The sequence below is a fragment of the Buteo buteo genome, chromosome 16 (genome assembly GCF_964188355.1).
Source record: "Buteo buteo chromosome 16, bButBut1.hap1.1, whole genome shotgun sequence".
Taxonomy (NCBI): Eukaryota; Metazoa; Chordata; class Aves; order Accipitriformes; family Accipitridae; genus Buteo; species Buteo buteo.
This window is the reverse complement of record NC_134186.1, coordinates 4,866,183-4,888,255: the sequence shown is the minus strand read 5'-3', so window position 1 is coordinate 4,888,255 and position 22,073 is coordinate 4,866,183. Positions and strand designations below refer to the sequence as shown.

Here is a 22,073-nt window from a genome sequence, read left to right as displayed (position 1 = left end):
CCCCAGGCTGGATTCGGCCCAGCCGCCGGCCGGGCAGAAAGCTCTGGAGTCCATTAACATTCCCCTGAGCGATCTAATCCCCCCTCTCTGCCCTGGCTCTGGCTTTTACTTGGTTTTAATCAAGCCCAGCCTGGCGCCTTTTAAATAACCGGGGCGGATGGCACCCAGCTCCCTGCACGGCACGTGGGTGCTGCCGTCCCCGGTGTGGGTGCCGGCGCGGAGGGGGAGGCAGGGGCAGCCGGGGGCAGAGCATTTGCAGAGGTCTCCACTCTCCAGTAATTTTAAAAGGCATTTTGGAGCCGGAGGAGCTGAGATCAGCAGAGCGGGGGCCAGGAAAGCGAGGGAATAAAAGCAAAGGCTATTGCAGGGGTTGTTATTAATATTTGCTGGCTGATGATGGAAGGGGGGGGGGGGGAGCCGGCACCAGGGAGTGGGCTGCGTGTCCGCCCTGTGGGGAAAGGGCAGGCTGGGCTTCCCATGAAGGGAGGGGGGATTTGGCATCCGGATGCCTGGGTTCCTTCCTGGCACCCAGAGATGGGGGTGGGGGGGGTGCAGGATCCATGCCAGCACTCCTGGGTCCTGCGCAGCCGCCGGTGGGGCCCCGGTTGGGGCGAAAGGCGATGCTCTCCGCACCGACGCTCCTAAATCAAAGTGTTGGGGCACAGCTGGGGCATGTTGGGGGGAGCCCGGACCCCCCCTGGGGTGGGGGCACCCAGGGGATCCCCCCCCTAAACCCCTGGGGACCAGAAGGGTGCGAGGGGAGGGCACCCACGGCGCTCAGCCTCCAGGGGCTTCACCATGTCCCAGCTGCAAAGGGAGCAGGAGCCTGGGGGAGCAAAGTACCTGGGGGGGGGGTCCTGTATGGGACCCCCCCCGGCTGGGGGTCTGCGGGGTCGTGGTGGCCTTGCCCAGCCGTGCCCTGTGAGACGGAGCCGGGAGCCGTGCCGGTTCCCCCCAGGCTGGCAGTGGGGCCGGTGGGGGGGTCTGGGGGTGCTGGGTGGGGAGGCAAGGGGCAGCACGGAGGGTTTTGGGGGGCAAAGCCTGAGCCAAAGCGTTTGTTTTTCCGGGGGCCCCGGCGGTGTGAGTTATCAGCAGCGGCAGAAGCACGGTGCTTCCCGGCCGGGTGTGCGTGCCGGCTCCTCAGGGAGGGATTAAGGGGATTATATTATTATTTGTTATCACTGAGGGGGGAGAAAAAAAGAAGAAACCTCCATTGCTGGGAACTCTGCCTAATCGGAGCAGAGATTAGCTCTCTGCCTCCGCCCGGCCGGGCTGGGACGGCTCCTGTGGGCACCGGGGCTGTGGCTGCCCCTGGCCGGGATGGGGGTCCGGGGGGGCTCCCCTGTACCCATCTGACTGGCAGCAGGAGCCCAGCCGGGTGACACAGGGCCGCCGGGTCCCTGGGGAGCCACCTCGTCTGCGAGTCACATGTGGGACCAGGTTTTGGAGGCGATGGTTACTGCCTGAAGCGGTCGGCAGAGGAAATGGCGGCTCCTTTTCCAGCCTCCCCTGGGACCGTGGGGACTGTCACCCTTGGCCGGGCACGGTGGCACCCCGGCTGTGGGGGGTCCAGACCCGTGGTTCGGTGGAGGGCAAGCCGGGAGTGATGCTTTGCCCCATGGATGGCGAGAGCTGCCACGAAGGCTTCTGGCGAGGGCGAGGTTGTGGCTTGGGTTTCCATCTTCCCCGGCCATGGAACTTGGGGATTTGGGCAGGTTTGGGGGGAGCAGCACAGACAGGGGGTTTGTGCCTCCCCTGGCATCGGGACAAGGGCGAGTGCCCCCAGTGACAGCCCAGCATCCCCGAAGGACGGGGACAAACTTGGCTGTGGTCCCCCCCTCTTGCACCCCCCCCAGGTAACTGGCTCCCAGCCCTGAGCCACGGGGGAGCCCCGAGACGAACCAAGACCGATACCCGGGCAGCCCCGGGGCTCCCACCCCACAAATCTCTCCCCGCCATGGTGCTGGGATGCGTCGGCCGCCCTTCCTCCCCCTCGTCTGCTGCCTTCACCCTCCTCCCGCAGCCGCTGCGTGGCAGGCGGTGAGTGATGCCGCTGCCAGCTCAGCCCTGCCTGGCTCCGGCTCAGGGGGGGCCGCCCCAGCCAGGGCTGCTGGGAAAGATGGGTGGCTCGGTGGGGCAACGTGCCACGGGGCGATGCGTCACGGGGTGACATGCCATGGGGCAATGTGCCATGGGGCATCCCCGGGCGGTGCAGGGGATGGAGGCTGGGCTGAGCCAGGGTGCTTCGGGGCGTGCTGGTATGTGAGGATGCAGGGCGAGATCCTGCAAGTCGGCGTGGGCTCTGCCAGCCCGGTAAGAGGAGCAGGAGGATGAGGAGGGTCCAGCTGAGCCAGGTACCCATGAACAGCAAAGTTTCGGGGTTTCCCCCTCACAGCAGGGTCGTGTGCCCCATTCTACGCCCTCGTGTGCCCATCAGGGCTGCGCTGCACGGGGCAGCTGGCTGGTACCCGTGGGCACCGCGGGTCCTGTGCTGCTCCCTACCCGTCCCAAGCTCCACGGGGCTGTGAGCATCCCCTGCCCGCTGGGCTCCGGTGGGCTGGGGCTGGAGATGTGCCGGGACACCCGGTGCAGAGGGGCCACCTCTGCCCTGCTCCCCGCCGGCTCCACGGATGCCAGGGCAGGGTAGTCACACCACGGGGCAGAGGAGGTGTGGGACCACACCGGCTGCTCCGGGAGACAGTGCACCCGACTCAGGACATCAGGGTATTTTTTTTCCCCCTTCTTAAGCCTCCAGCTCTGTCTGCTGGGCCGGGAGTCCCCCAAGGACAGCCTCACTCATTACACTGCAGCTTACAAGTGCACATCTTGAATTTTTCTTTCCAAACCCCCAGCTTCCAGCAAGTGGAGGCCAAGCCAGGTTCAAACGTGGGGTGCAGGTTTGGGGCAGCCCCTCTCCAATTTTGCCTTGCCTGTAGCAAGGCTGAAGCCACCACCACCACTGCAGAAAGCCCGTCATTAGAGCTGCTTCCGCACACCCTTTCCGCTGATGGACCGCGCTATTTTCTTTAGTCTTTTATTTACACTTTATTGCTCTTGTTTTTGCACTGGCAAGCGCTGCTGGAGTGCACAGAAATCCTTCAGATCTCGGCTGGCAGCAGAGCTCTGCCTAATCATAGTCATTATCTGGAAGCAGGTAATGGGCATCTTTCCCATGTTAATTTGAAAACAGAATCGGCGAGAGCAGGACACCAGGGATGGAGCATGCTCCCAGCAGCCGCCACTGCCTTCGGATGATTTCTGGGTGCCGGTGGCTTCGGTGGGTGCTGGCCGTCGGGCAGGGGTAGGTTTGGGATGGGAGCACACGCAACCCCAGGCACAACGGCTTGTGCCGAGCCTCGTGGCTCAATAAATCAGCCGGGAAGGGGCTGCTGGCCGGCATCCCGCATGGCCGGAGCCCGTCCTTGCTGCCGCAGCAATAAAATCCCCCGGCCTTGTTTTTTTGGCGGCGAGGAGGATGGCGGCTCTCCCTCCTCCCCGCGCCGCTGTCAGAACTTGCCCCCGGCTCGGCCCAGCGTGGCTGGGTCCTTCGTTAACAAGGACTCGTCCCTTTTATCCCCATCGGCGGGAGGGGATGGGGATGGAGGTGAGAGGCGAGGATTTCTCCCGGGGCCGGGAGGGGAAGGCTGGGTGGTGTTGGAGTTTCGTTTGCTGAGATACCATTAACGAGTGAGCAAAGGTTGCGGAGTCTCCATGGAGACAAGACAGCAAGCGAGACGGAGCGGGTGTGCAGCTGAGGTTAGAGCTGATTAGTAAATGTCAGCGGCACAGCAACTGCCCGCCACCACGCTGGCTCGGGGACCCGGCGGGCAGCGGGTGCCCTGGGCACCCCACGCACCCTCGGCACCCCACGTGCACTGCGCATCCCGGGCACCCTGAGCACCCTATCCATCCCGTGTGGCCCGCTGCATCCCGGGTATCCCGTGGATCCCATGTGACCTGGACACCCCGGGTGTCCTGTGCATCCCAGGCACCCCGTGCCCCCATCCATCCCACGCGCCTCATGCATCCCACGTGCGCCATGCACCCCGGGCACCCCGGGCACCCTAAGCATCCCACATGCCCCATGTATCCCACTCACCCTGGGCACCCCATGTGTCCTCTGCATCCCCAGCACCCCGTGCACCCCATTCATCCCACGTGCCCCACTGCATCCTGTTTGCACCGTGCATCCCATGCACCTTGGGTAGCCCATGCACCCTTGGCATCCCACACGCCCCACACATCCCTGGGGTGCATCCAGGTGCCCCATGCACCCTGTGCATCCCATGCACTCCCTGCACGCAGGCACCCCAGGTCCCTGCTGCAGCCCAGGCTGATGCCAGGCTGTCACAGTCCATGGGAATCAGGGATGCAGGAGAAGCCCAGAGCACACCGTTGAGTGCACATTTCTGGAACATCCTTGCAGCTCCGGTACCAACAGCCCTGGCTCCTTTCCCGCAGGGAGCAGGGATGCAGCCAGAGCCGCTCTGCCCTCATGCCACGCTGCTGCCATGCTGCTGCCATGCTGCGGGGGTTCCTCGGCCATTTTGTGAAACACTGGGGGAGCAGGAGAAGGGACACCCAAGACTCCCCGGCAGCGAGTGGGTGACTCCAGATTGCTGCTTGGCGGCCATCCCTGGGCAAGGACATGGCCGTGGCCTTGTGCGAGGCTGGGACGGCACGCCAGCTGCGATAAGCTGCCATCTCCTCCCTCCTGCGCAGGATGTCCACTCCTCCATCCCTGGGTCACACAGAGGAAGGATGAGGCTGGACCTGCTGGATCCCACCTCATTTTCAGCAGAAGCAAAGCCCGGGCTGAGGGAAGCGCGGTCGGGCTGAAGCCAGAGGGGATAGCAATTTGTGCCAGGGTCTGTCTGGGGTTATCAGGGGCTTGGACATGGCTGGAGCCCAGCCAGGAGGCAGGAGTAGCCCAGCTGCCCTTCCCCATCCCCTGGAGCATCATTTACCTCCAGCAAAACGCGGGGAGGCACCTGGCAGGCGAGAGCATCCCTCTTGCAGACAAACAAGTGTCAGGGGGTACTGCGGGGAGGGAGGGGGGTGGTGGATCCTGCAATTTAGCGGGTATTATTTGGCAGCTATAAACAGAGCCTCTCACACAGCCGGGGAGAGATAAAGGTTGCAGTGCAGATACAGATTAGGTGGTTCCCTTGAGGCTGTGACACCTTGAGATAGAAGCAGATCTTCTTCAAGGGAATGGCTCGCTGGCAGTCTGGAAAACCTGGAGCCGAGCGGCCTCCAGCAGCACCTCGGCCCTTGCCTTGCACCCGCAGGGGGAGACGGAGGGGTGCTGGGGGCATCGGGAGGTGCTGAGCATTGCAGCCAAGGTGGCTGTGCGGGAGGCGGGAGTGATGTAAAACGGGCAAGAATTGGCTGTTTGCAACATGTGCACGTGCCCATCTCGCCCAAGAGGAGCCAAAGGAGACAGCGGCAGTGGCAGAGAGACCCCAGGAGTCGGCAAAGGCTGTGCCACGGGGCAGGGCAGGCAGGAGCTGCGGACAGAACGGGCAGGCATGGCACATACCAGAGTGACCCTCAGGTTGCTCCAGTTGGGGCCACCGGCTCTGCCCGTCAGCAATGCCCGTGGCTGGGGTGCCCTCCCCGGCTGCTGTCACGGCTCCTGGCAGTGCTGACATGGATTTGTTTGCTTCCCAGTGGGAGTGATGGGAACACCGGTGATTTACTCCCCGCAGTTTGGTTTAAAGCACGAGCACTCCAAGCACCGAAGAGATAGATGTCGGTGCCCAGTGCCCTTCGTTCTGCCCCTGCCTGCTCCCTCTTCCCCCTTCTGTAGGTACAAACAAACCCAGTGCTTAACGTTGATAATCAGGCAGGGATGGAAAGATTTAATATCCAGGTGCGCAGGCAGAAATGCAGCATGCCACGTGCTGGTAATTTTTGATCGAGTCTTTGCTCCCGCAGTTTCTGAGGGCGCCATTAGCATTGCCCTGGCTCTGCCGAGGACCGGGCTGAGCTGGAGGACACTGCCGAGGTCACCGGAGCTCGAGGCCGGGCAGGGAGCGGAGCTTTTCCGAGCCCCCAGCGTGCTCCGCCAAGCTGCCCAACCTGGCGTGACCCCCACCTGCCGCAATCCCGGCCTGATATTCTCGTGGGTGCTGCGGACGGACGGCAGTGTCCGCTCAGCAGGACCCGTCCCGCGTCACCCCCCCATACGCACGCTGCCGGCCCCGTTCGTTAAACCAGGCTCATTAAGTTGTGACTCCGCTCCCCACCTCGTCAGGCCACGGGGGAGAAACCCAGGCGGGAGCCCAAATCAGTGGCCATCACCCCTGCGCAGCCAGCGAGGAGGACGGCTGGCTGTCCCCATGCCCCCCCCCCCGCCAGCTCCGCATACCCCCGTGCTGGGGACCCCCTGCCCTGATTTGGGGACTGGAGGTGGTTGGGGGGGGTGGGGACCTCCCCCCTCCCTCGTTTAGGGGCTGGAGGCTGATGGGGGCTCTCCGGGTTTGTGGCAGGAGGAGCTTGCCAGGCTCCGGTCCCGCTCGCCAGCCCAACACTGTCCCTGTCACCTACACCCCCCTGTCCCACTGCCACCCCCCCACCTCTCCCCAAAGCCCCCCCCATCCCTCCACCCCCTCCTCCTCCTGCTCCCCCCCCCCAGCCCTGTCCCCTAATCCCCACCCCACACTCCTGGCACCCAATCCCTGCCCCACACCCTGCCCCACAGCTCCCAGCCCTGTCCCCACAGCTCCCAGCCCTGACCCCACAGCCTTGGCCCCCCCTCCCAGCTCTGCCCCCCCCCGCCCCGCCCTGGCGTGACACCCCCGCTCCCCCAGGTGGAACTTTCCTCACAGGGTGTGAGACCATAGAGGCGAAAAAGGCAACACCAAAGGGGACCTCTTCGGGGGGGACGAAGAGACAGAGAAGCCCTTCCTCCAAAGATACCTGGAGGGATATCGAGCTCTGGCCCTCCAAGACTCAAATACGTGTTTTAAAAATGTCGTGGATGGCCGTGGTGTCGCGGTTGTCTCCTCTGCCCCTGGAATCTGTCCCAAACCTGCGCGGGGCTCTCCCCGTCTACCTCCCCTAATGGTACGTTCCTCCCTGTTTACGCTCTTTGCGCGGCCGGCTTGGGTGGGGTTCTTCTGTTGCTCCAGTTTCGTACGCAAGTGGCGTAGAGCGGCTTTGATAGACAGCCAGGCGCAGCCAATAGCGCGGCAGGATCTTTGACCGGTTAGCCAATGGCGCAGCGGACCGGCGGCCGGGAGGAGGCGGGGCGAGGCTCAGTCAGGGCAGGGAGGGGGAGCTGTGGAATGGCGGACGGCCGGGCTGGCCCGCCCTGGTGGTAACGAGCCGAGGGGGCCGGAGGGGACAGCTGCGGAGGGGGGTGAGTACGAGAGAGGCGAGCAGAGACTCCCCGGGCTTCCTAGGCCGCCTCTTCCCGGGGGAGAGAGGCGGAGGCGCTGGGGTGGGCCGCTAGGCCCTTGCCAAATAGTGAGCTATAGGGCTGAGCGGGGCACTGTTTCCTGCCACATAGTGAGTCCCTGGCTGGTGTGGGCCCTGGCGCCCCCGGGCTGGGAGGTTTGGGGCGGGCTTGGCCCCGGCCTGGGGACGGGGAAAAGGAATTGGCTTCATCCCTGGGCTGACACTTGCCCAGCCCCTCCCAGGGGCCATGGCTCAGTGCAGGGTGTGTGCCCTGGGCCGGGCTGGCCGGAGGGGCTGGGGTGTAGGGGGAGGGCTGGCCTACCCGGGCGGGGTGGACAGAGCCCTGCGTTGGGTTAAGGAAATGCCGGTCTGGCGGGCTCTCCCGAGGCTTCGCCGGTGTCTGCTGTCCTGGGGCCATTACAGAGGTCTGACTTAGTGGGAATGGTTTGGGGAAGCTGGGGAGAAGGGTGGGGGTGCTGCAGGGTCTCCTCTAAGGGAGAGGCAGTGCTGCTGTGCTGGGGGAGGGGGGTCCCTCCCTTCCCAGGCTGGCTGCAGCCTTTGCCGGGTTTGACATCAGTGCTTGTGCAAACGTGTGCGTGTCTGTGTACAAAGTCTGTCTGTCTGGGTGTGAGCTGGCTGCCCGTGTTGGTGCAAGTTCTGGTGATTGCGCTCATGGAGCGTTGCTGTGAAAGCGACTTCTCCCTCCTGGCTGTCTTCCTGCCCCACGAGTGGGTGCGCCCTTCAGTGTGTCTGGCTATACTTTAAGGATGTGTGTAAGCCCCTTGACCATTAACTAGCCATATGAGCCCATAAAATCTAAAACTACTTCGGGTAAGACTACGTGGGTGCTGTAGTGTGCTTTGGAAAATGTTTTCCCCAATCTTAAATCCCTAGGTGCTCTCTGAAAAGAAGCTTTGGAGGGTGTAACAGGATATGGTTGGGTAGTTTGGTCAAATGCTCTGACCTGCTGGTGACCTCAGATGATATTTCTTCCAGAGAAGGAATAAGTTGTTAAGGAATGTCCTTGGGGTTGTACCTCACCAGCATTTAGGTTTGTGTTGCGGTTACTGCTTTGGGATACAAAGAGCCTATGTCCTTTAGAGAGAGGTAAGAGATTGCAGCTCCTCCCTGTTAGCTGTTATGTGACCTCAAGGACCTTCCCATGGTAGGATTTTTTTTCCTGCCAAAAGTTTCACATTTGACATTACTCTCTTACTTTCGTTAGTAGCAACAGCGGAATTGGGCACCTCTACATAGATTAGACCACTGGTGGGACTGCATGGTGTGTAATGCCAGGAGTAGGCCTCTTTGGTAAGACACTAGAAAACTCTGAAAGTCTAAGTTTTTCAGCACTGCAGATGTTGGTGGGCATAAAATTATATTAATAACGATAGAAAACTTTCATTAAGTACACCGGCTGCAGACAAGGTCATCATTGATGGAGCCCTCTGTAACCTTCACACTTGCGTGTCCAGCCCCACAAAGACTTGTGAGGTGGAAAAGTTGAAAGTAAAAGATGTGAGAAGCCAGCAGGGTGTGCGTGTGTGTACCTCCCTGTGACAAAGCTGATGCAAAATGTTACTTTATGGGAAGTACTAAAGTCAGTATGCTTGGTCACATGAGGAAGGGGAATAGTTATGTTTTCCACCCGTTTTAAACATCTGCAGAATCAGTTGCTACTAAATGCTGCAGGAATTTAAAATGCTGTGTTGCGACACTTTTCATTCTGATTTGCCCCTTATTGACCTTGAGTGGGTTTTTGTCATAGAAACCGATACAGAGTTTAATCCAAAACTTAGTTAAAAACAAACCAAAACTAACATCTACCCACTGAAAACACAGACAGAATGTTGATAGAGTGACTTTGAAAATCTGCTTGCGTTCACAGCCAAGGACAAGTTTTATCCAGGAAGTGGGGTGAAGCTGGCCAGGCACTCCAGTTCTGTGCATTTTTGTTGTTTGGGTTTGTTTTGGTTTTTTTTTTTAACTATTGTGCTTGAAAACGTGAAGTTTGAGTGAGTGAGCTTGATGCAGGCTTTAAAGACCCACCTAATGCTGATCATTGGTCAAGCTACAGTTGTCGATATTGTCCCTGGGTGGGTTGGTGATGGTGGGGGTCAAACCCAGGACTTGTGCCTTCCAAAGCATCGATTTCTGCATGGTTAAAAGCCTTGTTCTGTTTGGGGTGAGGAGCAGGTTTGTCTCAGCCCAGCTGAGACAAGGTGAAGCCTTGCTGTACTTTGAGTTGTAAGAGGATAAACTTCCAGGATTGAACTGAACGCAAGCTTTTCCCTAAACTGCATATTTTGACTGCTTTCAGAAGGAAATGTGACTTTTTTTTATCTGTCTGGTAACAAGTTCAAAAAGTAAATGCCCCAAATTCCATTTTTTTTATTTTAAAAACCCAAACCTTCTGATGGCTTATGCCTGTCAGACTCCTTCCTCTTCACAGCTGTGAAGATAAAGCCTTTCCAAGCTGTCTGCTGCTGCTGATCAGGTTTTTCCAAGCCGCTGCATGGCGATGTTAGCAAGACCCCTGCTTCATTTTGCTGTTCCCACACCCCTGTTCCCAGCCCCGCAAAAAATCAGCTGTGCAGCAGTGTGATGCCACTGCCTGATCTCAGGCTGCAGGCTCACCCACTGTTCCTTGCTTTAGCTTCTGTCTGGTCTACATTCCTAACAAATCTTTCAAGCTCCGGTTTTACAAAACTATGCTGGGGGGTGGGTAGGAGGCTGCAGGCTAAGGCTGCGGGAAAAAAAAGAGGGAAATATGGTGTGTTTGTGGCTACTTTTTGTACAAGTCCTATTTGAAATGTGTTGTGAAGTGAGTGGCTTACTGAAGAAGGGTAGAGGCTGGAACTGCAGCCCTCATGTCTTTAGAGATATCACTGCTGGAGTTTGAAGTAATGAGTTAATAGTAAAGTTCTTTTAAGCGGAGTATAAAACTGGTTTCCCTATGAATAATGTGACACACCGAACAGAAATGGTGTATTTTTAAGTTACAGCTCAGAAGGTATTTGTGAGCAGTGATTCATTAAAAAGAATACAACCTTTATGATAACTACCAACCCAGTTTCTCAGCATGCTTTGAATATATCTCATTCTTCAGGGCTGGTCTAGGAAAAGTTGATTTCATTCACAAAGCTTAGATAATCACATAGTGTGGGTGGAGGGGTTAAAACTTCAGTGATTGCCTCATATGCATATAGTTAGAGCAGCAAATCCATCTCCTGGTTTTTTTATTTTTTGTGGTGATAGAAGAACAAAGAAGGTTGTTAGGATTAATGTTTCAACAAAATCAGGTTGGTTTTCTTTGACAGACTGTAATAAGGAAGATTTCAACAAGTGTAAGACTCGGCTTTAATCCTTCCAGATAGGTTCTCTCTGTGGGCTTTCTGGACTCAAATGTTTAACTTTAAGGTTTCTGTTTTGTCTCTGCTAGGTTTGATGATAATACTTAGCCCTTGGTCATTCAGCTGAGCAAAATACATTGCTGCATGTGCTGCACGAGTCAGTCACAAACCAGGAAAAGGATTGAATAGCAATTGTGTTTGCATGTGTTGTGTATAAAGTTCCCGCTGTCCCCATACAGAATGGGACACCAGCACCCAGCAAAAACATGCACTGCCAAAAACTGCTTCTGAGAGTTCAAGTAGCCAGAACAGGCCACTGTCTGACGGCTCAGTGCTGGGCTTGCTCCTTTATGTAGTTTCTAAAGTAATGCTGCGCAAAATGCACAGGAGGCAAACCAAAAGTGACACTTTCACTGTGCGGAAATCTAGGAAAGCAAAATGCAACTATTTTCCCAGCCTGTCTTGTGGTGTGTTACTGTTTTCAGCCACACTCTTGCTTCTAATAGGATCTGTAGTAAGAAATTGTGTATTTGAGTATTTATTCTCACTGTGCAAGGATAAATATTTGTGAGATTGGGCCCTTAGTTACCGCAGATTAACATTTATTTAAATATTTTAGGTATTTATAAACACTGGATTTAAAAAAAGGCATGTGGAAATGGCTTCTGGGTAATAAGCAAATGACTGCTCAGAACAGAACCACCCTGGTGACATTTACTTCCTTTGTATTTTTGCAACTCTGTGTAATAAAAAGACTGTGTGTTTTCTTTTTGAGAAGGGGAGGCTACTGGTGCTACTGATCAGGCTTCACTGCAAAGGGAGTGCTTGCTAACAGGAGCTTCTACAGAAGGTTATCAGATTCAGGCCTGATTCTGATTTATATAAGATTGGTTTCTCTATCTGAAGGTCTGCAGGATTTTTATTTTCCTGCCTGGGAGGCAGTAGGGGGGAGGTCCCCTCCCAGAAGAACTGAAACGTGAACTTCCATGTTATTTTGTTGAGCAAGCAGTACAGTGGCAGTGCAAAGCGTTAATCACATTCTCCATCCTGAGCTCGCCTTCACTGCAGTAATGGGCCTGGGAAATAGTTCCTCTAGATCCTACCCTAATTCTTGAAATCACAGTAAAGCTTTCTGGTATTATGTTGCTGCTGGAGAAGTGGTGGAGCACAGACATATCTCAAGTATGCATCTGCCAGGGGCTTTGATGAAGAAAATTTAAAGGACCAGGAATCTCAACTCGTCTCCCACAAATGCGGTCAGTGGCGACCTGCTCTGTTCCTTTGACAGCTTCCGTGTCGTCTCCTCTTACAGAGCAGTATCCCAGACCTGTTTTGGGGAGAAATGGTGGTTTAAAGGATGCTGTGATGCCAAGAGAGGAAGAAGGGAGATGCCTGTGAAGCAGTAGCAGTTAGCATTTGTTCTTGAGGGCATAAATTTCTGCATGGGAGGCTGTTGCTGGGTCACCGCTTTAGAGGAGCTGCTCTGAGATCACTAGTGACCTGTTGTCCTGGAGGTTCTGATTGTCCTGCGTTACTGTTGAAAGTGGTACACAGTTGAGAATGGGCCAGACAACACGCAAAGAGCTGTCCACTAAAAATAGTTTGTTCTTACTGCTGCAGTAAATCAAACCTAAACCATGAGTTTATTTTTTGGTTTCTACTGAGAGTGCTCGGTAAGAATTGAGAGCTTCTTTTCTGTTGTCTGATGCAGCTAGATAACCTTCTTCCCGGAAGGTGCTTGTTTAATATGAATGGTGATGCATTTATTCAAACAACTCCTTTATGAAGCAAAGACACACATAGATTTGAGATTAAAATCTCCTAATTGTAAAGTGAAGGGCACAAAGGAAGTTTTTTTCACCTAGTGTATGATAAATGTGGGACTTGCTGCCCTGGGATTTCATGGATGCCAACGGTTTAGATGAGTTCAGAAACTGATGAGACCAGTTTATGGAAGTGAAATCCATAAAGGACAATTAAATGGTAGTGTTTGCTTCTGTGTGGTCTTAAGGTGCGGTGAGGTGCTGCAACGTGGAAAAGGACACCAGGGAGAACTGTTGCTCTGTGCTTGCCTTGTTCTCATGCTCTTTTCTTTATGCATCTGATATCTGGCCACTGATGGACAGAGAATGCTGGTTTATCTGGAGGCTGGATGACCTAGCATGGCTATTCTTAAGTCCCGTGGCTTAGGGTTTCTTGTCTTGTTTGTTCACTGACGTTTCCGATGATGTTACAGAGCAATCTGCCTCTTCCGAGCCTCCATTTCTCCCTGCTCATAAAACTGGGCTAATGACTCTGACCTTTTGTTTGTAAAGCAAAAGGAAAAGGATCAACAAAATACTGGAGCTTATTTACTATCATTACTGAAATGATGAGCAATGCCACTTTGCGGTACTTCAAAGAGGCTTCGCTTATAAGATGCTGGAAATCCCTAGAGAGCGAAAATGTTTCAGATGGAAAAGGAGGAGGGGGAATATTCCTCCTGTTCTCATCTCGTAAGTGTACTCCCTGCAAGGCATGGAGGTAATATCTCCAGCCATCTCCCCTCCCAGCTGGGCTATTTAAAATAGTTGCTGACAATCTTTGCTTTTTTCCGTAATAGCCAAATGGGCTGGTGTCACTGATCGCATAGGAGCGAGTTCTGCATAAATTGTTCACATGCTGTGGAGTTTTGCGAAGTACTTTGTTGACCTGTTGTATAACTGCTAATAAGATTGAATGTGGTTTTAATTTCTCACTTCCTTTTTTCACAGATGCCCTTTTCCTACTTCTTAGAGTCTTACTTCAAGTCTCTGTATAGCAAAAGTCTTTTTCTGTTGCTCAAAGAATGAATGATGCTTTGCTTTCAGTCAGCTCTGCACTGGAGGGCTTTAAGTGGCATTCAGAGAAGGCTATCAGCCACAATATCTGATGTATTGGTGTAGCTGCGGTTCATGCATGGAGTGCAAAAAATGGGATTTAATTGGGAGGGAGGGGGAATAGCAGCCCTGGCTGAATGGCTGGGTGAAAGTTCCCCGACCACCCCTTAGCCCAGCAAATAGTTGGTTGAGTGCTTGCCAGAGCGGAAGCGAGTTCCCTTTCAGGCACCCTGCTTTTGTGCACCGTAAGAAAAAGCACACACTCTTATGGTTTTGGCCTTGCAGCTGCAAAAAAAAAAAAAAAAAAAAAAAAAAAAAAAAAAGGCGAGAGAGAACCGTGCACACACCCAGATCCTGTTCTTTCAATACCAACAGCTGCTGAGCTGATCCTTTGCTGGAGGAAGGCATATAGCTGTAAACACAGCTTGTGTAAAACCTTTACCTTGTGTCTAGGGCAGCATGAAATAACTGGCCGCTTCCCTTTTGGAGGCTAAATTAAAAATGCGTGTAATTAACTTATACAAAATAGCCTTTTGGTTGCTATTGAGAATTCAATATTGTATCAAGGAGGTTACATCTAGGGTCTGGCTTCACATGAGAGGTTTCCATAAAGCAGCTTATTATAGACCTTGTGGTGAGCTTTGATAGAAAGACTTGCATCTTTAGCATCCCTAATACGGTCTAATCTCTTTTCTCCCGAAAAGATCGGTTCAATAAAGTGATGGTTTCAAACACTCTGAAATACTTTTGGATGGTCCAGAGCCTGGAGTTTGCACTGTAGATTACATAAGGTGAGATCACTGCTGGGCTCAGAACATGCAAAATGGAAACAACTACAGCTTAAAAAGAATATTTTTCTGACTGTCCCAAGGAGATTACACAGGCATCTGTCACCACGTCCAGGCTGAAATTTGACCCTGCTCTGTCAGACCAGGGGGGCTGACTGAAACAGTGGGGCCTTGCTGAAGTCTGCCTGGAAGGTTGTTTGGTCCCGCTGGCTGCATGGATGGAGAAAGTGAGTCCAAGGATTGTCATGCTGTTGAGCAAAACCAGAAGACTGCTACTCGCAGCTTCCTGTAGCTCTGCCTGCAAATCCCAAATGGCAGCCTGGGATCGTGCGCCATGCCCGTACGTTGCACAGATGGCTCGTACGTGCACAAAAACCAGATTCAGTGTTTCTGTGGGGTTGCCTCGCTGGGCACATCTACAGAAGAATGGGGTAATCCCAGACATGGGGCAGGCCCCTTCTCCCCCAGCCCTGGTTCCTCTTCCCACCCTTGGACAGGACAAACTGTAGGCGTGGGGAGGGAGAACTGCCTGGAAAACCCCAGATATGTGGTGGCTTTTGGTACTGGTGGGGTGGGCGCCTGCCTGTTCTCCCGAGTTCATAGTACTACCCATCTCACTTGACTCCTGAGATCCAAAAAGCATATCCAGGGTCTTAATGTGGCATCATATGCGTATCTTTTTTTTTTTTTTTTCCTTCCGCAATAGAAAACCCATGTGTTATTTTGACTTTATTAAGACGCTGTTCATAAACCATTTTAATCTAGATGCTCAAGGCTGTTCTCTTGGTTTTTTGTGACAGAAATCCCAGCAGATATAACACTTCTGGAAAATATCAGGGAGTCAATGTCTTTGGTTTTTTCCTCGTGTCAAAGGTTAACTTAAAATATTAATGCTGCAAAGATTCATTTAAGATATTAAAACTGTTCAGGCAAGAATACATGTACATATTGTAATTACTTCCTTTTTCTTACAATTAAAGTAATTGGATTATATTTAATGAGCTATTTACATTTAATAATTAAGAAAAGACTTATCTTTCCAGTATTCCCCAAGTGCAGCAGAAGGGTGGGGGCACTCAGAGCTGTGATATAATTATCTAGGCGTGAGTTGAAACTGAAAGAGCAGTTGAGCTGTATAGAAAACACTTGGAACTGGTTTGTTCCTACTCTTTCATTAATCAAAATAGTTTAGTGTGTGTTAAAGGAGGGGAGGCTGAGCTTAGCTGCAAATGAGACAGAGTTTATCTGCCGAAAAGGAAGGTTAAAATATGTTCAGACTTCAGGAATAAGTAATTTAGAAAAAAAACCACACCCTCTCTTTCCGTATTAATTACCAAGCGCTACCCTAGAATGAAAATGTGCTGATGTATTGTGAGAGTTGCGCTTTGCACTGAGCGTTTTGTTAGTGCGAACAGGCACAAGCCTTTCCTCTTGCTGGAGGAGGCTGGTGTGAAGGAGAGGAAGAAAACATGCTATCCTCATTAGCAGTAATTCAGCCTGGGAATGAGCGATTCAGCGGTGTTTGCTTTAGCAGCCACGCACCATTTGCAGAAGTTGGCCTGTGGTTCTGCGCAGGCATCCCCGCAGTGATGGCGTGAGGCTCGGGTACCTGCAGTACCTCCAGATGAAGCTGTTGGAAACGATGCTGCTTGTGTTGCCACCTAAATTGCATCTCTTCTAGTCAAGACCTTTTGAAGTTAATTCAGTGCTGTTACAGACTTTGAGGCTTGGAAAATGAAATCTTGTGATTTTATCCAGAGCATATTTTGCCTGGATTGGGACAGAAACAAACAGATGGCTTTGCCAATGAAAGCTCCTCAACCTTGACCTTTAAGGACTGGCTTTTGGGGCAGAGTGGCAATTCCGTTGTAATAGACATCTCTCTCTTGGGTTGCCGTGATTGCTAACCCTGGGGCTTGTACTGCTCAGGGGACTCATATCCTGGGACAGGTTGAGACTGATTCCTTGAACAGTCTCATTCACTTTGGACAGTGGTTTGGGCTCAGGCCAGGTAACTTTGGAGACCTCCTGCTGATGGACTGAAACCTGCCCACTGACCAGGCCTCTCTCCCCATATACTCCTAAAATATTTGAGAACCTATGGTGGGTTTTCTTTACCTGAGTATGCCAAAGCTACCTGTTGATTGAAGTTTGTGATCCTACTCTGTATTGTCATTGACCTTGTATCCTTGCCAAAATTATGCATAGGTTTAACAGAAAGCATTCTGCTCCCTTTGCTGCTCCTGTTTCCTAGGAAGCAACAAAGCCAGAGCTCTTCTGGTGCTGAAGGAGCCCTGCCTCTCTCCTGATGTATATCCTCACAGCAAAGACCTTGAAACCTTTCTGGTTTGGAGCTTTAATTCCTGTTTAATCAATAGTTCCGTATTCTGAGAATCAAATCCCTGTGACAGCTCTCTTTAATTGAGCTAAACTGCCTTTCTCTTGTCACATCTCTTCTAGAGTTTTATTTAAATGCATTTGTTCTGCCTGTATCCTCCTAGTCAGGCATTGATAGGAACACCGGGTGACCTTCTTTGTTTAAGTTGTTTTTCAGCTAAATAAATGGAAACATTAATTAGGGCAATGGTGTATTTTTTAGGGGGGGGGGGGGAAGTCTAGGTCCAACTGCTGGCTGTATTTGCACTCCAACAGAAGCTAGGAGGATCTGTATGTTCCCCGTTGGTGACACCCCCATCCTTCCACCCCCAGCTTGATTTCTGCCAGCAGCTTCGAGCGAGTTCCTCTCCAGGAGAGCAGGCTGGCATTTATTCCAGCAAGATCATCTTCAGTAAAGCTGATAACAAAAGTTTAAAAGGAAGAGCCAAATTTTCAGTCACACCTGTGCAATCCCCTTGAGGGCAGTAAATGATGATGATAATGCATGAGCCAGACAAAAAACGCAGAAAATGGCTTTCTGAGCCTCTTTTGCATTTTTCAGAGCCAGCAGACTGGAGAGGGGGGGAAAAAAAGGGGAGGAAAAAAAGGAAGAGTATTTTTACTCCGGGAACTGAGCAGGCTAGATGTTTGTTGTCTCAAGGACTCCACAGTGCGCTGTACAATGCTTCGTTATTCTGCGAGATCAGGGCTGACGTTTCCTAGTGTCAGAGCATCGCTGTGGAAATGTGCAGTGCTGCTCTTGCCCCACGCTATTGCTGAAACACCTCTTTCATAATGCTGCCAGATCATATCTGTGAAGTTCTTGAGTTGGTGATTGAAGTGAATTATTAATGTACAGAGGGGTTATGTATGGTTTTTTTGTGATCAGCTAACTGTGTTCTCCTGAAGGCCCTGTGTTTTCAGTAGATCCTGCTTCAGGAAAGGTTTTGTGCGATGGTGGGTGAAAACGCAGACTGCGCTTTCCATCTTAGTGGCTGGTAAGAGATGGTGGGCAACGTTTTCCCCGGTGCCTGGGGGGTTTTACCCATGCATCTCCCCCGTGGCTTTTGGGGAGAATAGACCACTGTGAAAGGAAGCAGCCCTGCAGCTGCCCTTCACTGCTGACTCCTGCTCAGCTGCTGGCAGGCTGGGCTCTTAATGACAGATGAGCCTGTGACGCGTTTTTGGGAATGAATACTTGTTACAGCTGGCGGGATGGAGTAGTTTGTGGCATCACATAGCAGTTTGCTCTATAATTTCACTCCCTATTGCTCGGATGCAGCACTGATTGCTAGGTCTCTCTCCGAGCGTGGAACTGTAGCATTTCTGATTGCTGCATCCCACTTCTCTGTGGCTGCATTGTGAGCTTGGATATAGCCCTGAGCACTCAGCAGAGCCTTCTGCTGATTTTTTTTCTTTTTTTTTTTTTTCAGTTCTCTGTGTGTGTGTGGCTGCTGCTTCCCTTTCTGCTAGTCTTTTGGGGTTACATAAAAGCCAGTCTCTTTCTGGCCATTACAGCTACATGGGGGAGTAGTTACTGCTGAGAGAAGCTTGAAATTTGAAGCAGAGTTGTCACAGACATTAGAAAGAACAGTCAGTCTGCGTTGGCAAGCTACTGAGTTAAGTCTCATTTCATACTGATGGGAATTTCAGATCTGATTATCTCCTTTCTCCCTCATTCCCAAACCTGCTGGTGTGTCTAATCCCCCGATGGGTACTCCTAAAGGCTGCTCTCCAAGGCGCTTAGCTGAAGGCTTGGTCTCCTTGACTATGCTGCTTGTTTGTGTCCAGGCAGAAGATTTTGTAAACCCTGCTGAGGGCAGGGTGATTGGTCACTCTGATGTACTTGAAGATCAAGCCTAATTTCCTTCCCCTTCCCCAAAAAATGCACTCTGTCCTCCTTAGGTGCTTTGTGCTACACCAGACATTATGACAGATGATATCACTGCTGGGGTCCAGATTTATTTGCAGATGGTCCCTGATCTAAGAGGTTGTGTGTCACATTGAGTGGGGAATTACCCAGGTGACTCCCAGTAATGCTATGCTAGCTGGTCAAATACCAGTGAGAAGAACCTTGCCAGATCTCTCCCTCCAACTCGGGCTGTTATTTACAGCTCTTTGTGTGCATTGCATACACACGTCTCACCTTGTAGTCCTGCCTACCTTCTCCTCTGCACCGTGGTGTTGACTGTACTACCTGCCTGCTGTAAAAAAAAAAAAAAAAAGGCTGGTTCCTCTCTTGCTGTGCAGTGCTGTTTTCTGCTCTGCTCCAAACTGCTTGTTAAGGAGTATTTGCTCCGAGTTGCTGTTTTCAGTTGACAGAACTCGCATTGGAAAGCAAATACTCAATCCTAAAATGTCCCTGTATTGCTTCTCAATACTTGTAATCAAAGTCTGTCTCCTTTATTGTTCGTAACAATTGTCCAATTTTACTGTGCCAGCCCTATTTATTAAAAATAGTCAATAAGACGCAGCTTTGTGTGAGGGGTTTATAGACTGGCAGTTCTTGTTTGAAACAAACCAATTGTACTTGATTCTAATCCAGAACTGGGATTCCTGAGTGATCTGCTACAGCAGAGCTCATGGGGAGAGTGGTCGATGACTTGCTGATAAGAAATCTTAGAGCAGCATGCTTATCTTGAATTTACCTCGTGCTTTGCTCAAAGTGCTGGATTCAGAAAGGCAAAAATTGCAAGTCGCATTTTCCACCCCCCTCCCGGCTTTACAGGCCTATGTTGTGCCATGCTTGTTTCCTAGTGCCCCCAAAGTATTGACAGAAATAATTGCCAAAGTCAAAATCTGCTTACAAACTGGTGAGTAAGGGATTCAAGGTGAGAGCTTGTTGTGGAGGGAGCAGGGTGTGAGATCGGTAGCCATATGAAGAAGCACTACACACGGATCCTGCTTTCTTGGAGAAATACAAGGCGTCAGAGACCACTGTCTGTGCAGTGAGCAAGCACAGGATAGGAAGGGTGATGCCGAGCAGAAGCTGGAAAAGAGGTGCCAGTTGTGGCTGAAAGATCGGTAGGAATGTAGGAGCGGTGAGCTCAGCTTCCAGGGCTTTTGTCGTGCTCAGCAAACTTTTTCTGGGCCGGCATGGGGCTGTGGAGCAGGCCAGGGCTCGGCAACGTGTGCATAAGCATTTTGGGAGAGGGGAAATGATGAGGAATTCTGGCAATGCCCGGCTGGAGGTGGGGCAGCATACGGCTGCAGGGAGGCAAGGGGAGAAGAGCTACAGGGCAAAGCTGGGCTTTTCGGGTGGTTTGGCTTTTAGTCACCGCCGCCGTCATAACAAGGCTTGGAGCCTTCTTTGATTCAAGCCGTGGCTTGGAGACTTCAGAAGAAATGCTTGCCGTGAGCAGGTGGGAAGGTTCTGATTCAAGTGGGAGACAAAAATCATTTGTTACCGTAACAAAAGCCCTTGCTTCTTGTTTTTAAGACGGTGTGAAGCACGGCAGTTGGGAGGATGACTATTTTGAACCTCAACTGGTGCAGCAGTGTTTGTGGATTTGGCACATGAGCGGCCTCGTTGTCTGCCCATTTCTGCCCATTTCCTTACGGCTCTTGTGCTCTGCAACCAGCAAAGATCACTTCTCTCTTCACATAGCTAGCACTGTTTCAATTTGATGCCTGCCTCTTTTTTTTTTTTTCCCCATATTCATTAGAAATCTGTTGCAGACAGTTTTCTGTTTCTTAGAGGCAGTTTCCTTTTACGTTTAACATGCTCCCTCTCTTTTCCTATTACAGCGGGATTGGGGCAAGTCCTCTGTGCCCATGGCATGCCATTCCTGCAGCTTCTTAAAAACATCATATGCACCCCAAACTCTACTACTGAAACAAATCTAATCTTCAACATTAATAAGCAAGTGAAAATGCTTATCTTTGCCTGAAAGATAAGGATTTTTGGCCTCGCAATTCATTTAATTTGCTTCTGAATGGTAGGATTTAGTTATAATATATGGTCTGCGGTAGTTACGTGACAGTGACTAATGCCTGATGACCAGTCTGGCTAGCTGGGGTGGAAAACTGCTGTGCTGTCATGCCCTGACCACTGAAAGTAAAGCAGTTCGGGATGGCCCTTGCTGGTAGCATGCTGTCAATCGGCTTCTTAATGACTCTCTTAAAGAATAAAAGCAAGAGCTCCTGGAAAGCTTTTTTAGGTCTGTCCCTTCCTTGTTTCATTTACTGTGTCTCTTCTCTGCCTCCAGCCGTATGCCTTGTGCTGTCTCCAGTGTTTTGCTTCCTCCTTCTCCCACTGCTCTCATAACTTGTCCCTTCTCCACACTTGATTTTCTGCCCCACCTGACTGCTGCTTTTGAAATACACCACTTATTTTCCAATCCAGACTATTAATCTTTGTCCCACCTACTCACGAGGCATGAAGGTTTTACAGGAGCCCATTAGCTGTTATCTCTATACCAACCCTCCAAAGACTCATGGGGAAAAACGAGGTCTAACAGCAAAGTGCCTTCTTGTAGGGACATCAACTGCTCTTTTTGGTAAAGTTGGCACCAAGCTCTGGTTGTAGGTCCCAGATTTCCTATCTGCCTGCCACCACCCTACAAAAACATCTGAAACCTTGAAGCTCCTTGCCCTTCCGCTCAGAGGGGAAGAAATTTTTCTTTAAAGTGCCTCTTATCCCAGAGGCTGCTGGGAGAGCAGAAGGGTGGTTGTCCACAGCCCATCCTGTCCTCCCTGCCTTGCTCGTCTCTGGTGCCGCACGGGGTTAATCTCTTCTTTTAGTCTGACTGCTGCTTGCTGGATCCTGATGGGTTTTAGGAGCAGCAGCAGGGCAGCAGAACTGTCCCCGTCGCCTTGGGAAGAAGCAGCACTGCCACACTCTTTGCAAGGGGGGCTGTCTGTAGTGATCACGAGGGCGAAACTCTTGATTCTGCAGTGGAGTGTGGCAGGCTGTGCTGGGAGGGTGGGGGTGGCTGGCAGGATGAGCCAGGCTATAAAGGGAGTGTTTTTCTTAGCCCTTATCTCTGCTGTCTTGCACCGGTGCGAATTCATAATGTACATGTGCTGTACCATTGTTATTTAAAAAAACCAACAACTTTCACCACTACTCCTTACTTTTAGTTTGAAAACATGCTTTGAAGGCATACACTTTCGGGGGGGCTGTATATAGACAACATATTCTGAGCCTTTGTTTATTTGTGGGTATCTGGGGCACTACTCCATTTTCTGCCCTGTTCCCTCTATACTTGCAGAGATTAGTGCTACCTGTGTCTGTCTGACCTGGCTACCTATCATCTTCGGGGGGGTGTGTGTTTGTCTTTCTTTATACATGC

At 51.9% G+C, this 22,073-nt stretch overlaps 1 protein-coding gene across 3 annotated transcripts in view; it reads left to right on the top strand.

Annotated features, from left to right (window-relative positions):
* Positions 1-7,247: 7,247 nt before the first annotated feature.
* The window catches only part of WASF2 (WASP family member 2), a 35,791-nt gene continuing 20,965 nt past the window's right edge, over positions 7,248-22,073 (top strand). For all 3 annotated transcript variants that reach the window (XM_075047577.1, XM_075047578.1, XM_075047579.1), the window contains exon 1: positions 7,248-7,366. The gene's annotated coding sequence lies outside the window, so the exon portion shown is untranslated. The remainder of the gene's footprint in view (positions 7,367-22,073) is intronic.